Source organism: Rhipicephalus sanguineus, chromosome 1 (genome assembly GCF_013339695.2).
Source record: "Rhipicephalus sanguineus isolate Rsan-2018 chromosome 1, BIME_Rsan_1.4, whole genome shotgun sequence".
Taxonomy (NCBI): Eukaryota; Metazoa; Arthropoda; class Arachnida; order Ixodida; family Ixodidae; genus Rhipicephalus; species Rhipicephalus sanguineus.
This window is the reverse complement of record NC_051176.1, coordinates 210,688,946-210,705,387: the sequence shown is the minus strand read 5'-3', so window position 1 is coordinate 210,705,387 and position 16,442 is coordinate 210,688,946.

Genomic DNA, 16,442 nt, shown 5'->3' with positions numbered 1-16,442 from the left:
CTCAGTCACCGTTATGCCTCCACTGTAATGAGAGGGAGTCTCCGGAGCACTTCTTTTTGACGTGCCGAAGATTTAAAACACAAAGAAAAAGACTACTAGAAGAACCCTTGCGGAAGTTGGGCTTGAATTTGTCACTTCCGGTGATTCCTTCATTTGGGGCAACCATATTTGGTTTTAGCCACAGGAGCGTTTTCAACGCTGTCTCTAATTTTTTACGAGAATTTTAAAGAATTGAATGTTGAGTGTAGCCTCAGTTGTCTTATATGCAACTGTATATATTTATTTTATTATTGTTCTTGTTGTTTCCATATAGGCGTTTTTTTTTATTTCTCTTCTTTAAATCTTGCGAGTTTATATGTAAAGGCTAAGCATTTCATTTCAACTTTTTCCTTCACTAAGTGAATTAGTTTACTAAGCAAGGCACCGTCCGCTTCATGGCCCATCCCCCGCAGTGGGTTGAGCCAAAGTACTGAGGAACCAACCAACCAACATGGACCAGTGAAAAGTCAGACACTCAGTGGAAAATGCCTCTCAAATGGATTTGTATGTGCAAAATATGTCCTGTTGATGAACAACTGAAGCGACCGCTTAAGCTATGACAAGTTAAAAGAAGTCTTGAACCTCGTATTGACTGGTTTTCAGCAAACAAAAATGCTTCTGAGAATACAAAGCATCCCCGACACAATCAGTCAGTGAATGCTTTCGCATAGACTTGCTCGCCAATAAAAAAAGTAATTTCATGGTTGTCTACAAATGGGTACCCGATCGACATGCCTGCCTATATAAAAGTGACGAGAAATGATGGTACGCATTTTTTATTTATCAGCAGAGGGTTTTACTACCAGTTCTGTCGCCGAAGAGCAACTGAAATGCTCGTCCAGGAAACAACCTTTGGCGGAAAAACTCGTAACAAGGTGCAGGTAATTCGTACAAGGTGTACTGGTAGCAAATGGTATTTGCTACCACCTGATAATTATTTTTGGCCGTGTTAAATTGAATTCACTGGCATATTAAAAGCTTCCTGTGCCAGCATTAACCCACTCTCTTCTGTCTAGTGCATGTTTTAACAAAGTAAGTAAAGCATGGAAATAAAAAATTCGGCAGATCCCACGCATTGTGGGAATCGATTTTATGCGAAGCAGAAAGCGGTTAGCAGCCTATGCGGTATTTTTCGCTTTGAGGCAAGCGTTACGAGGTGCATCGACGTCTTTATGTAAATTCATGAAAAATATAGAGTCTCTCGCTAGATACCGTAATACAGTGAAACCTCGGTGACACGAATCTCACGGGACCACCTAAAATATTCGTATCATCCGAAATTCGTATCACCAGAAGCATGGAAAATTAGCATGCGACAAAAAAAAGCTGGCGTACATTTTCATTTATTGTTTTTCAGGGCCGCAGAAACTTCAGGAATAACCCTGAATGATTGTCAGTTAAGTTTTTAGTGTCGGCAATCATACCAGCACTCGTAAATATACGGCCCAATTAATGAACCAGGTGCGTTGTGACCCGCGACACCAGTAGCCTCTTCCATATTTTAGTGTGTTTTTTTGCACGACACCGGAGTACTGCAGAGAAAGTAACAAAAGAAGCGCTTTGACGCGATGGATGGAGACCGCAAAATTACAGAACCACGGTCCTGTGTCAGGATGTTGTTATCGCGGAGGTGATGGGGATATTATTTGGGATATTTCCGGCCATGTCTTTTACGGCCAGATTTACGGCGCATGTTGACGTTGTGAGGCCTGACTCCTTCGCCAAGACCGTCCTCGCCTTCTTTCGGTTCTCATCCACCTTTCATCGGATGTCTGATGCACGATGCAGGCACGTGTAAACACAGTACAACGACAGCAGCCAGCGTCGACGCGTTAGAAAAAAAAAGCATGGCGCTAATATCCTCTGTATAATCTAAACGCCAAGGCCAGACCCGTAGCCAGGAGTTTTTTTCGGGGGGGGGGGGGGGGCACTTGCTGAAAACCTTGACTATTTGAGAAAAACGCCTATTTTCGTGACTTATTTTCGATAAAACACCATGTGTCATCAAAATTTCGGGGAGGGCCCGGCCCCCTGCCCCCCCCCCCCCCCTGGCTACGGGCCTGGCCAAGGCACACGGAGGCACATAATAGCCTCAAAGATTCGCGCACACAATTTCGGAGGCTGTGACGCGTCTCTGAAGGTTTATTCTGACCGTAAGAAAAGTGTTTTTCTTTTTTTACACAGTGATTCTGACGATTTGGCAGTGCGGCGCGCATGTCCACGCTTGCGTTCCCGCGCTCGCACGTGCTCGTGGCGTCGTCCGCGACAGCGCGGACAGCGCCTCTTCGTACCTGGGCGGTAGTGTACGTTCTTAACAAACGTCGCTGGGTGAAAATCGGGTCGCAACAACCGTACTCCATTACATTGCAGGCTAATGGGCCTTGGCCGGGACCAACGAAAAATTCGTATCACCCCGAAATTCGTATGAGCTGTGATCATATCATCGAGGTTTCACTTTAATGATTTTATACAGGGTGTTTCAAGAAATGTGTCCAACCTTCTCAAAAAATCAGGAAAATGCGATATTCGATTGCTGCCTTCAGAATTGGTTTTTCTGTAGTAGCAGGGATTTTAGGATGGTTAAAGAAATTATTGGGGACTGTAATTACAAAAGTTAAATTAATTAACTTTTTAATTAGCAGAGTTAGGTGGTTGTGTCAAATGGGAGAATTGAAGTTCTTCATGCCAGAAACCCAACCCAACTTTGAGATTTCGAAAAACTGGCATCTAGTAATAATTACGAAGTAATGAAATTCAACCAAATTCAATGGCGAAACCTAAACAGAAACATGGAAGAACGCAACTGCCATTTCTCTTGAGACGTCCGAAATGAGTGAATGACTTTTTCTGTAGCGCTATGCATCTTAAGATGGTTAGAAACATGACTTGAGACAGTAATTAAGAAAGTTAAATTAATTAACTTTTTAATTAGTGGAGTTAGGTGACCGTGTCAAATTGGGGAATTGAAGTTCTTCGTGCCAGAAACCCATCCCAACATTGAGATTTCGAAAAAGCGGCCTCTAGTAATAATTACGAAGTAATGAAATTCAACCGAATTCGATGGCTTTCGCTGTTGAAAGCCGTTGCATTTGGTTGAATTTCATTACGCCACAATAATTACTAGAGGACGCTTTTTCGAAATCTCAAAGCTTGGATGGGTTCCTCGCATGATGAACTGCAATTCTCCCATTTGACACAATCACCTAACTCCACTAATTAAAAAGTTAATTAATGTAACTTTCTTAATTACTGCCCTAAATGATGTCCTTACCAACCTTAAGATTCCTGCCGCTACAGAAAAGCAATTCTGAAAGCCCCGAAGAAATATCGCATTTTCCTGAATTTTTTAGAAGGTTGGACACATTTCTTGAAACACCCTGTATATCCAATTCTTTAATTTCGAAGTCGGACTCTTTCTCTCCACACCGTTCATGCGTTGTCTGAATGACAACGCATGAACGGTGCGACTAAATTAACGACATATATGTTATTTCTTCAGCACCATCACTAATTGGACGCGAAGCGTCGCCGATAGACCATGGCGGGAGCATGCGTCTTAAATGCGAATCATTTCTTAGCGAACCAAAGGTACTTTGACCGTTTCCATCCATCAACCCATCCATCCATCCATCCATCCATCCATCCATCCATCCATCCATCCATCCATCCATCCATCCATCCGCGTACGTCCTAGTGGAGTCGCCGCCTGGCGGCTGCTGGCGGAACCGCGCCTAGTGTGGATTGCTCCATGCGTCGTCTGCTAGCCACGTTGTGTTTGCATGTGCGCGTACGTCGTGCAGGTGCTCAAAAGGCGGTTTGTTCCGTTGCGTTAGTGCAACTTTAACCGCACGTGCGTATGCCTAACACGATGTAAAGAAGCATTTGGCCTTGATCGGCTGTATATGTACTGTAATAATATCAGTGAGTGCACTTGTCGAGAGCTGTGTGTGGTCGTCGTACCCTCCGTTCACGAGAATCATATCAGCGTTGGTGCCGCTCTGTGGTTCAAGCGCATTGCAAAGTGCACTAGGCATTGCCCTAAAGATGAGAAGTATTAAATCTCATGTGAATATAGCCTTTGAGCAGCTCGGTGGTAAAAAAAAAGGCTCTCGTGCAGTTGCGCGTTGTGGTTAGGTGTACAACTTCGGGACTGTCGTTATAGGTTACGCGACGAGCTTTAGTTGTGTACGGTCCTAGTCCCACTACACAGAAATATTTCTGTCAAGTCACGCCTGTCACTTCGGTGCTTCATCATCATAATCAGTGTTTATTTTCCACCAAAACAGATACAATGGCGAAAAATGGGGGGATGGCAAAAAAGCTGCAGTTATTGCAGCTTGACTAAGCACCGTCCACCCTGCGTCAGCAATGACAGGGTAAAAACAAAATATAAGAATAGAATGAAAAAATAAATAAAATAAAGCAAGTAATAATACAAGCAAAAGGCGAAGTAAATGACAGGCCAAGGTATACAAACAAAAATGAATATTTCATAAACACATCAACACAATAATTCGTAGAGTGTGTATCATCGCTTTTGTACATAAGAAAGGTACACAATGAGGTACACAAAAAAGATACAAAAAAAATTGTCCCCTTAAAAGAACAGAAAATGGAATGACCCGGAAATCGCAAAACTGAGTTGCCTTGCGCAGTTTTAACTTGTGGCGAAATTTATAGAAAAACACCCGTGTACTTAGATTAAGGTACGCGTAAAAGAGCCCTGATGGTCAATACTAATCCAAACGGCGTACTTTACATTTATGTCGTGGTAACTTCACGCGAAGCCACATCTTCTTTCTTTACATTATCTTGAGCGTTTGTGTTGCGTTGTTATAGATTGACGGAAGGCAGTGGATATTATTCGCATGAAAAACGTACTTTGGTCCCGTGAAATAACAGGGCCTTTTTTCCGTTACTGTCGTGCAAGTAATCCATCGAAGAAAGTTCCGTGCTGTACAGTTACTATTGTGTACTGTTACTGGACTAAAAATAAGCGTGTGCGTGTTAAACGTCCCCGTAGCGCTAAATTGTTGTCGTCAGCCACGTAGCCTTCCTCAGTAAACCTATCAAATGTCCTACATTTCATAGATAACTGAATAAGAAATGCGGATGAATATTTGAGCACGCAGTGCACAGAGTGCTGTTTGAACTCATCGTGCAGGAATACGGGCTCCAGATGAACAAGAAGTAAATAATTAATTCAGTCGCGCTACAGCAATGCGTATAGTAGGTGAAACACAAGCTAAACATGTGCAAATAAAACAAGAAAACGTCATCCATTGCGAAAACGTCGACTGTTGCCGAAGGCGGGCAACCCATTCGTTGGCAGAATGCGCTACTCTCACAAATAATAGTAACGTTCGGCGTGCTTCGTGCATTAATTCGGGAATGAAGAGCGCACATATTACCAGAAAGCTGCAGTCAACGCATTTTGTTTGCCGGAAATCGGGTCAAATCGCTCGCAACAAAGCGCTGTTGTGTGCGTTTGTATACGCGCCGATAACCGCCCATCCACACAAGCGCGGCGACGGTGCTGCCACCTGTAGCCCGATCTCACGGCGAATCGCTGTCGTCTCCTTAGCTTGCTACATACCGAAATTGGATTAGGAGGACAGGAATGTATGTCGAACACACGATTCGCAGGTCAGGACATGAATAACGTGACTTCCCTGCCGCGTACGTCATGAAATTCTTTCTACCAGTCACGTGCGGCACACACCTGCATACAGTGGCCCATGGTGTGCGGGTATGCGTCACAGGTGATTCACACACTATATCAACCCAGACTTTGGAAATCTTTACCCGACCGTGTGAACGGGTCAGAAAATGCGGTGCCAGGGTCGTTGGATTGTCGACGGATTAAATATCCCGATGGAAGCAAAGAATAAAAATCACGGCTCGGGCTGGAATGAAACCTGTAGGCATGCTGCATGACAGTCAAGTATTCTACCACAGAGCACGTACACCAGTGCTTGGAATTGTTAAAAAAAAAGAAAAAAGAAACAGCTATACAAGCGTCGACAACGCCAATTGGGACGGCAGTGTCGGCTATCTGCATCAAGCTCAAGTTTCGGCGCGACGATTTGCGAAGGCGGTTTGTCGCCGGATTTGCCAGCGGCGGCGGCAAGGACAGGTGCGCACATGCGCTCCTCATTCGGCACAGAGCACTGCTAGTCAGCAATGGGCACCGTGCATACGTTAGGAGCCGCCACAGTCGGGCGCTGCCTCCAGCGCCAAAGCGGCTACGGCAGCAGATTTGGCGGGATAAGGGAGCAGACGACGCAGGCGGCGGCAAGCCACTGCGCAATGCTTTGGTGCTTTGCTTGGGGCGTTTTCTTTCCCGTTTGCTTCCAAAAACGTCAAATTGTTAGCAGCTGTCAGAGAACGTAGCGTTAGCGCGTGTGCTTCTTTTCGCCAGCCCTCGTGTATCCTCAGGCGAACGCGGCAACATAAAATACTTGAGCTGAGGGAAGACAACGGAGGTGGCGAGCCCGTTGAGCGAAACTGCGCACGTGTAACGCAGGCCGCCTCGCTCACTAAACAATCATAGCTTATCACCCTCGGGCTAACGCGGCAGCGAACTCAGCGGCAGCTTGAAACTGGCGATACCAGCAGTTGCACTGTCACGGCCGCTGAATGAATAAACGCTTTCCCTCGAACGGCCATGGCACTGCATTCGCTGCGCCGACTTAACCAGTGCAGCCGAGTTCGTCGTCGCGGCTCGTGTTTTGCTACCACTGCAAAACACGAGCACTGCAAAGCGTGCCAATTATTATTACGTTTAGATTCAGAGAGCTACGTGATATAGATAGTTTCTTCTGATGAGCTAACCTGAAGAAGGGCAGGGACCTCCTCGAAGCGGGGCACGTTCACGGCGTCGTGGAAGAGGTGTTGCTCGGCAGATCAACAATCACGAGCAAATGCACGCCCCAGAAAAAAAAATACTTGTATTCACAAAGCTCACTTTTGTCGTCGAACGAGTGCGATCCACCGTTCACGCCGATTCCGTTCATATTCTCTAAGTGGTACCGGTAAAAACGCTTGCCCGGAGAATTCATGTATGTGATATTGCACCCAACAACGCAACACTGGAGTTCGGCATTCCTACAAACAGCGCAACAGACAGACAACGAACTGCCCGCAAAAATACCTCGTGGCGTCACAGCGGGAGCGAGCAGGGGTGCAATCGCGGAGCGACGTTTTATGCTATATTATTCTTATCGTCCACCACCTGCGGCTGACTGATCGCGTTGATAACGCGGACGTACCGTCGCTCTGGTCACTGGCCAAGCGCGAAAAGCACGAAAAGTATAGTCATCGTAAAAGGCATCGTTCCTCGATTTCACCCTATTGCGAGCGCTTGAGAGTATCCCGCCAAATCTGCGCTTCTTGCCGCTAGGGACGCCTGCGCTCGGGCAGTGGAGTTACGTCTGCACGGAGCCTATAGTTACATTGTGACGCACCACAGATGCAATTCGAGAGCTCTGCGCGTGCGCGGAAGCGGGGCGGATGTGTTGTGGTGAAAGGAGGCGCGCCGTGAATATTTCCAGTGGCGATAAGAGCAGTGGAGCCGCTCGACGTTGATTTGGAAGCCTATATGAAGCGTAGCCCGAATACGCCTGCGTCCGCTTATATGCTCATCATCGCCCCGTAGCGTGCACTTCGTGGCGATGAAACGGATGTCACTGCTCCAACGTGAGTGTCGACGTTACGTCGGACCATGAGTTCCCCTTTACACGCCAGTGTAGTCGATGTGCCTGCAGTAAGCACGCGATATGCGCACAACTACTGCATTTACATGTGCACGAAGACGTCGAACCACCGCTTGGCTCAAAGCGAAAAATCCGGCATAGGCGCCTGATTGCTTCGCATGAAATTGATTCCCGCAATGCGTGGGATCTGCCGGACTTTTTCTGTCTTCGTCGCTTGACAGGGTCCGGTGCACAAAACATTAAAATGAAAGCGTCACGCTGCGCTCTCGGAAGAGCTTCTTTTCGCTCTCTCGCGCTCCTTATTGATTTTTCAATCACGAGAGGGCATTTAAGATTTTTTTTTCTCTCGTGCGTGCACTTCAGAAGTTGTGCGTTCTTTGCCTCAGGACCTGAATAAAAGTTCATACTCACTCACTCACTTGCTGCATGGGTTTGTACGGCGCAGTTTAGTGAACGTCTTCTTCTTCTTGAAACGGACATCAACCTTTTCAACTTCGCCGGCCCCGTTTTAAATGTACCGCCATGAAAGCACGATAGCAAAATAACTGGGTCGCATGTGAAACGGACTGTCGGCGATCAGGTTGGTAGTTTAACGCGACAGCGTTAAGAGCTCGTTAAGCAGAAGTTCTGGCGTCGGTGTCGGCGTCGTTGGTTGTGAGAGAAAAATCAGCGCTGTCCGTGAGCGAATATTCCAGATAGATGGATAATAATAATAATAATATCTGGGGTTTAACGTCCCAAAACCACCATATGATTATGAGAGACGCCGTAGTGGAGGGCTCCGGAAATTTCGACCACCTGGGGTTCTTTAACGTGCACCTAAATCTAAGTACACGGGCCTCGAACATTTTCGCCTCCATCCATCGAAAATGCGGCCGCCGCGGCCGGGATTCGATCCCGCGACCTTCGGTTCCAGATAGATGGAAATAAAAAAATAATGAAAAACCTTTCGTTCGCGTGGGAATCGAACCCAGGCATTCCGCGTGGCAAGCAGGTGTTCAAACAAGAAGTCACGCCATTGTTTGGAACTGCTTCCGAAGAAAACCCTATACGAATGTAATGCGAGGAGTCTCCTTAACGCATGCAATGTTGCGTGGCAGAAGCGTAGAATCTCGCCAGGCGTCAGAACTTGGGAATTGCACAACGAGTGAGGGATTGCAAGGCCCACCCATTGCAAAGCGCTCAGACATATTTGATCATCATCACCAGCAAAAGCACCAACAAAGTGAGCAGCTGCGTAGGTTCGCGTGTTGCCTTACGGACGCGTAGCGGGCTCTTCGCCGATTCGCAAAAGGAAGTATTATGGCGTAGTGGGCACTTAACAACTTGCAATAGGCATTCTAGGATAGTTTGAAACGGCCAATGTTACGCGCACAGTCGTTCGTTTTCTTACGGCACGGTTGAGGCATGCACCGAGAACCGAAGCTAGGCTAGCAATTGAGAAGGCGATGCGCACGGTGCCCGATTACGCTATCGCGTTCTACTCTTGAAGGCGAAGCTCAAGCGCCCTCCAAGTTTCTTGAACACGAGGTGTAAATTCGTGGAGCACGCTGATTGGTTAAGTGGATCTGGCTCACTTTGATTCAAACATGTCCAGCATTTGACTCATTTTTGAGTCGAAATGATTTTTTGAGTGGGCGTTTCAATCGGTAATTGGCCGACTTTGATCAGCAGCGTTTTTAGTATTACACAAGCCTAGATGTCCTTCACATTACCGTCAAATTCAGCCTACTTTTTGTTTCTGGAAGTGGCTCGTTTTGAAAACTTAAGAAAAAAAAAAAAACGCCCGATATATGCGCAGGGATGTATCGAAATCGAATCGCAAAACACTATCGGTGTTGTAGAGATGTTTTCATTGCGATAGTAATTATATGGACTCTCGAGGCGCACTCTTGCGGTCACCTTCATGTTCCGTATAATTTCCAAATCGGTAACATCGTCCCGTGCGACGTATGTTCGATGTGCGCGTGAAAGTTTGCGAAGGCTGCAGACGAGCGTGACTCAAACAGAAATGAAGCGCGCCGGCCGGCTCCGTCGGGCGAAGGAGCATGAAGAGGTGCCGGGGGAGGGGGGAGCAGCGTCGTTTGGGCAGGAGCTGCAAACTTTGATCAAAAGGGCGCGGTCGCGCACGCCGTGTCTGCAGATCTCAATCGACGGCTGCTAGCTTTATATATGCTGTGCTCTGACCGCTTACTTCGCGTTGAAGCACGAAAGCCGCTTTGCTCACTGGAGCGGCCGTATTTCCTTACGCCGGTGTTTTGTAGAGTTACGCCAGATCGGAACCTAAAGGAGTTTGCATATGCTAGCCTTACTTGGCATAACACCCAATTCGTTGCTATCGCATTCATTGCTTCACCATTCATTGCGGCGAAACTGCGACTTTTTGTAGCCACAAACAAATATTTAGTGTTGTATGCCTTGTGCACTTCTTAATCTGCTTGAATTAGGATCAAGTTCTTACTTTGCTTTTATAAGACTTACCTAAGATTACTTTATCGTTTTTTCTGTGCTTATTCGCATTCTTTTTACGCTATCACTGGTCCTACAAGGTTTATGGCGCCTTGTCTAGCTGTATTATTCATTGTCTCTCTTCAAATAAATGCTAAATGATTGATTGACTAAAGTAGAATATTTACTAATTAGCGGAGCTTCCCTAATTATATTTCAGGCTGATTAATTAAAGGTCCCTATCGCAATTCATGACTTGTAGCGGGCGATTTCGAAAGTCCTATCCATATGAAACGAATTCTGAGTATGGCAGCAGTTTCAATATATAATTCTGTTTGACAGTGCGACAAAGGACAAAGGGTGCCGAAGAAGGCGAACACACACAGCGCTTGTCTGTGCTCGCCTTTTTCGCTGTCCTTTAGCCCGGTAGCGACTCAAAATATGAGTTTCCAAATTTTGCGACCGTCAGTGTATGAAATGGCGTTTTGCTGTAAATGTAATGGAGCAGCGTGCATCTTTACCCAATGTTTCACAGGGCTAATCTCAAACGACGTGCTAGCTTTTACGTTCATTCGCAGTGGGTGCACTTCTTGAAATACGCTGGCTTCAATTCGTACTGCAGTAGGGTACGCGTTCGGGCTGGTTGGCTCATGATCCACAGTAGAAAACAGCGCTCAAAGACGGGACGAAGAAAGGACCACGGTACAACCGAATGTGTTTTATTCTTCCAGTCCGCATATATATATACTCCACCACAATCTCACGGAAACAGAAAAGCAAAAAAAAAAAAGATGACTAGCCTGCGCATGGGCCAAAGAAAAGCTCAATTGGACAGAAAAGTTAACTCCTTCGGAAGGAAAGAGATCGAGGGGAGGCTGACACAAGCCTCTCCGCCGTTATAGATATGATACGCTTCAGAAATGACACGCGTGCGTCATTTGTATATATATATATATATATATATATATATATATATATATATATATATATATATATATATATATATATATATATATATATATTGTTAAGACGTTTATTGACGGCGAGATTGACGGCGACGATGCACAACGACAGAGCGCAGACTCTCACGAGCACGAGCACGAGGGGCGTGCTCTCCGAGAATAGGCGAAGAGGGTGACCCACTAGGAGGCGCTTGAGAGGACGACCCATTAGAGCGTTCTAATGCTTCTCTACAATATATATATATATATATATATATATATATATATATATATATATATATATATATATATATATATATATATATATATATATATATATACATATATATATATATATCTTTTTATCTTACTCATGCAATAAACATCGTTTTATGTATTTCTCTTCCGCGTACAATACAGACTGCGATTTCCCGTGCTATCTATACGATAAGCTTTCTTACAGCGCTTTAAAAATGCGGAATTGTCCCCATCGGACGTAGCGATGTGTATTCTGACGTTATCTGAACGATCGTGCGCCGCTATTAATGCGAGCTTCCGTATGTGACAAACGATTTGTTGCTGCTCATGGTGGTATGTTGAAACGCGTCCATGTGGCAAATAAGTGAAGTCGGCTCATTCACGTAGAACAGATGATGGCTTTTCAGTTATGCCGACGTATTATAAACGCTGAAGAGGTACTTCGTACGTACGTGCCACGCTGCAGTTGCGATCCAAAGAGCAGATTTGAAAAGTCCGTATTAAAAAAAAAAAACTAATAAAAGTTGTGGCTCCGAAGCAGGCAACATTGTTCAGTTTTCGTATAGTTCGAAGAAAGCTGCGAACGAGAAAGCGTAGAGAGAGCCGGAACTGATGCAAGATAGCAATTATTATCTGAGCCACTCTTCGAGCGTCCGGGCTCCGAGGATACTCTAGCATTCATTTGCTTCAGCGTGCCGCTGAGTGAAGCCGGCCAGTTACACGTGACCCGCCAAAAAAAAAAAAAAAACCATGTTGCTCACTAATTAGGCCACTGCTGCAGTGGCCCTCTGTTTCTCGCCGTTCCGGCAACAATCGGCAACAAAGCGGGGGAAACAAGGCTGTCGCATTTAAATTTCCTCGTAATCTTTGAATTCGCGGTGAGAGAGGAGGTAAAACAAAAGCTCAAGAAATGTCCGTAGTATATATATATATATATATATATATATATATATATATATATATATATATATATATATATATATATATATATATATATATATATATATATATATATCATCAGTCGCAGCGCTACGACAAACACTCGAGAGAAAAGCGGTGCACACAGGCCAGTGCTAAATGCCGACTCGCATGCAGCCGAGCAGTGGCCCGCTTTCGACGGCATCTGCATTATATACGCGTGCTATGACCAAACAGGCTCGATACAGATCTCGGCTGGCAGCACTAACGGTGCCGAGCCAACTCGCGCAGAATCGGCTCGGCGTTCAGTGCGTGTGAGGACCGCCTCGTTCCCTCCTAACCAAATTCAGCTATGCCGCTAGCACTTCCGGAAAGGAAGGATTTAGCTTCCGGACCTCGCGTCGACGGAACTGTGCCTTTTGCTTTAATCGTGCCACCTGCCACTGTTGCCGCTGTAATTGCCGCGCCTGTCTTCCTCGGCTCGATTCACTTTCGTCGTATATACGGCCCTGACTGCACTGTGGAAGACAGCGACAATGACGATAACGACACGAACAACAAAATCGAAGCCCGCTCCTCGGTAGTAAGGCGGAACCGAAACGATGAGTGCGTGCATACAGACGGCTTCTTCGGAGGCGTATCTGCGGCGATACGGCAATGTTTTATGCCGAAGGCCTTTGGGAAGGCTGCGGATACGAGAGAGGATAGTTATGCGGAAAGACTTGATCGAGACGAGAAAAGCGCACCGTGAGACGAAATCGAACGAACTGAGGCTGTTCTCTTTCAAGCTTTATTAGTAATAGCCGTTGTAAATGGGCCACGCTCGGTATCTGCCGAGCTATTCGTTTTAAAAGTCGGCTATATACCATCTGGCAGGTCGTTCGAATTTCCAGAACTACGTCGCGATCGACGGTCAGGAATGTTATATGCTCGGTGACAGTTTTCGTCTTCCAGTACCGCGATACATAAGAGATGGTTTCGCTGAATCGATGACACCTGGCAAGCATCGTCGCTGACTGTGCGGAGCTTTACTGGCCGATTTGCATTACTTGTCACGTGACTTAAAGCAACGTGTTTTCAAACGCAGTAGTGAGCTCAGCATTCGCTGTGGTGGCCCCACGACGATGGCGTTCTAATGTTCGAAACAAGAATGTAGTTTCGACCCGGGAGCGAGTCGACCGCGTTTTAAATGCGGAGCATTTCTTAGTCGCACCTGCGGCGTCGGCGGCGCCGTCCACACCCCCACTGCGCATGGTCGGCTCGTCTCGTGCCAGCAGCAAGCCTCTCCCCTCCCTCCCCCCTCCTCTCCCTCGAACGCGGGCAGTGTGTAAATAAGCGGCGGAGCTCGCGTTCGGAATTCAGTCAATTAAGGGCGTCTTTACTTGGCTTTCGCTTGACTTGACGCTTTGCTTGACTCGAGTAGATGCGATGGAAGCAACAGTACCTTCAATCAGCGTCCCACCACTCGCTGAAGGCAACGTTACCCCACCCTCACTGTCGTCGGCGTCAACAACAGCAAGCAACGCAGAAGACAAGGCTGCGAAGAGACGAGCATACGACGCTGAACGCAAGCGTTTGACGCGAGCTGCGGACCCGGAACTTCGTGCACGCTGGAGCCGTTCAAGTCGTACTTGGTTTGCGCATCGTGTAACAATTAAGCATTCCCAAACCATACCCAATTATGTAACATTCACGCAATACCCCCACCACTCTGCGACGCATTTACTCGAGTTCCCCCCGTGGGAAGATGCTGGCGACTTTTTAGAAGGCGAAAGTACCCACGTACTGAGAGTTCATTGCACGTTCATAGTTACCAGATTACTTACGCTAGTTCAGAGCCCACAAATACATCGAATTTCACAGTGCGGGTGTGGATTTAAAAAAGTATATGATTATATGAATAAAGAAGACTAGGCGTTAGCTGATCACTACTCCTCTGAAAGGACACCGTAATCTAATGAGAAAATGATAAAAACAGTGCATAGAGAATACAGTCAGACGGTTGGAAACAACGAACGTGCAGGGCCCGAACTGTCCACGCTTCTTCTCCGCAAACAAAGCTTGGGCCCCTCGGTTCCCCTTCTCGTTTATGAGGGTCTCCACTCCGCAGCAGCTTTGATGCCTCTGCCGCCAAGATCATTAGTGGCATTGGCTAATACTGCTAATACTCCCAGGATCAGATCTTGTACCCATGCGTAGGTAACCAAGAGCGCGGACGTACGTGAGAACAGCCGACACCGTATCTCAGTTGGCCACGCAATGTAGAAGGCCCTCCGGCTTCCACTGGCGGCTGTCTTTTCGTCCATCTTCATTGACCATTATCGCATGACTTCTGTGTTTCAATAAAAGTACATGTTTGCTTTCCTTTGCTTCATTTTCTAATCATACGCTTGAGGCTGACAAAAATCGTGTGCGTCTCGGTTTCAATTTTTCTCATTCATTTTTCGCAATATACTGTTAGGCACCGTGACCTAAAATAGGTAAGCGATGTAAGCACGCCAACATGCGCGCAATACAACTTAGCTAAGTAAATGTTGCTTATCCGACCTTGTTTAGCGTCGAGCATTTTTGCGTTATTTGAACTCAACGCCGCTGCTGTTGACTTTCAGCACACTTGCAGGACGCCAAACGTGTTACTGTCGCCATCATCGCGGGATCGTCGTCGTCGTTTTTCTCGTCGCTGTTGTTGTAAATGAACCCGGCCTCTTAGACATACTGCGAAAGCACGTGATTTTGTGAAAGAAGTGGCAGCTGCATTGAGTGTCCGTTCTAATTAAAGATATATATGTCTATGTTAATGACACAAAATTCTGAGGAAGCCCGTTCCGACAAAACCACTCATGTCACACTCGTGTCTATTATGAGTGAACGGACTGGCAAAATCAAGGCACATTTGAAGGAGTTAAGATAGTTGTCTTTTTTTGTTGTTTTTACAATGACAGACCATACCGTACATGAAAGCGTATACCTGACTGTCCTGTACAGTCGCCCAAATCTTTAACTACGTGCGCGAGCGGCACTTTTTTCGGTGTGTCTTCGCCATATGACTGAATTAAGTACCGTAAAGGGTGAGGGCAAGTGCATACCCACAAAGCACATGCCCACAAAACAATTGTTTGCAACTTCGTTCCATCATATGGCGCTGACACGCAGAAAAGTCACCGCTGCGCACGCTATAGTTAAATATATGGGCGGCCTGTACGACGCAAGAAAGGTAACCTACATCGGTCGTGCTGTAGGTAGCTTTCTTGCGTCGATATAAACACTATTTCGCAGTGTCGTACTCGCGCATTCTGAGATGCGAACACATAACGCGACCACAAAGTTGTAAGCCGCTCAGACTCAGAAGCGCACGTTTATCTAAATATAACGCATCGGCTCCCTGTGCAGTCAGAAACGCCCATAAAGTTTTTTTTTGTTATTGTTGTTAAAAAGACCTGACGTACATGAACTGCTGGAGAAAATGAGCTTTAGCGATAGACGCATAGACACGCAGAAAAGAGAACAGCCCGCTAGGGGAACAAACTAATCCAAAGAATGCAAAAGCGCAGAAAGGTGCAAAAGCGTGTCAGAAGAAAAAAAAAAAGATTCGAGTATATATAGTGAAGAGACGCAACGCGATAGCGACGCGGAAAAGGAAGCCTAACTTGATTGTTATCTCCCAGAACATAGTAAAACCCTAAAAGGAGGGTTTTACGATGACGAGACAAGCAATCGTTGTTCTACTTCTCCAAGATGGGCATAGCTTATTTTGAAACGGTTAGTTTAAGACCTAGTGCGCATGCGCAAACAACGTTTATCAGCGCAGTGTGATGAATGCCCTCTAGATGATGTCATAATTAGTTGCCGGGCTGCGATTGAGTGGTTCGCGTTCCTCGCTGTCTTGTTCACTCGCGTTGTCATGTGAACGAATGGAGTTACGACTGTCGACGCCACGTATACGTGGCACATTGGCCGGGGCGAGACAAGAAGTCGCACGAGGGAGGTATATAGCAGCACACTGCAGTGTACAGACTTTTTTTTTTCATTCTTAGTGAATGATTTGTAAACGTACACTTGACACATTCACTTCATTTGCTCCCATGTCTTCGAGAGGTATTTCGGATGGGTCGTAAGTTCTGCA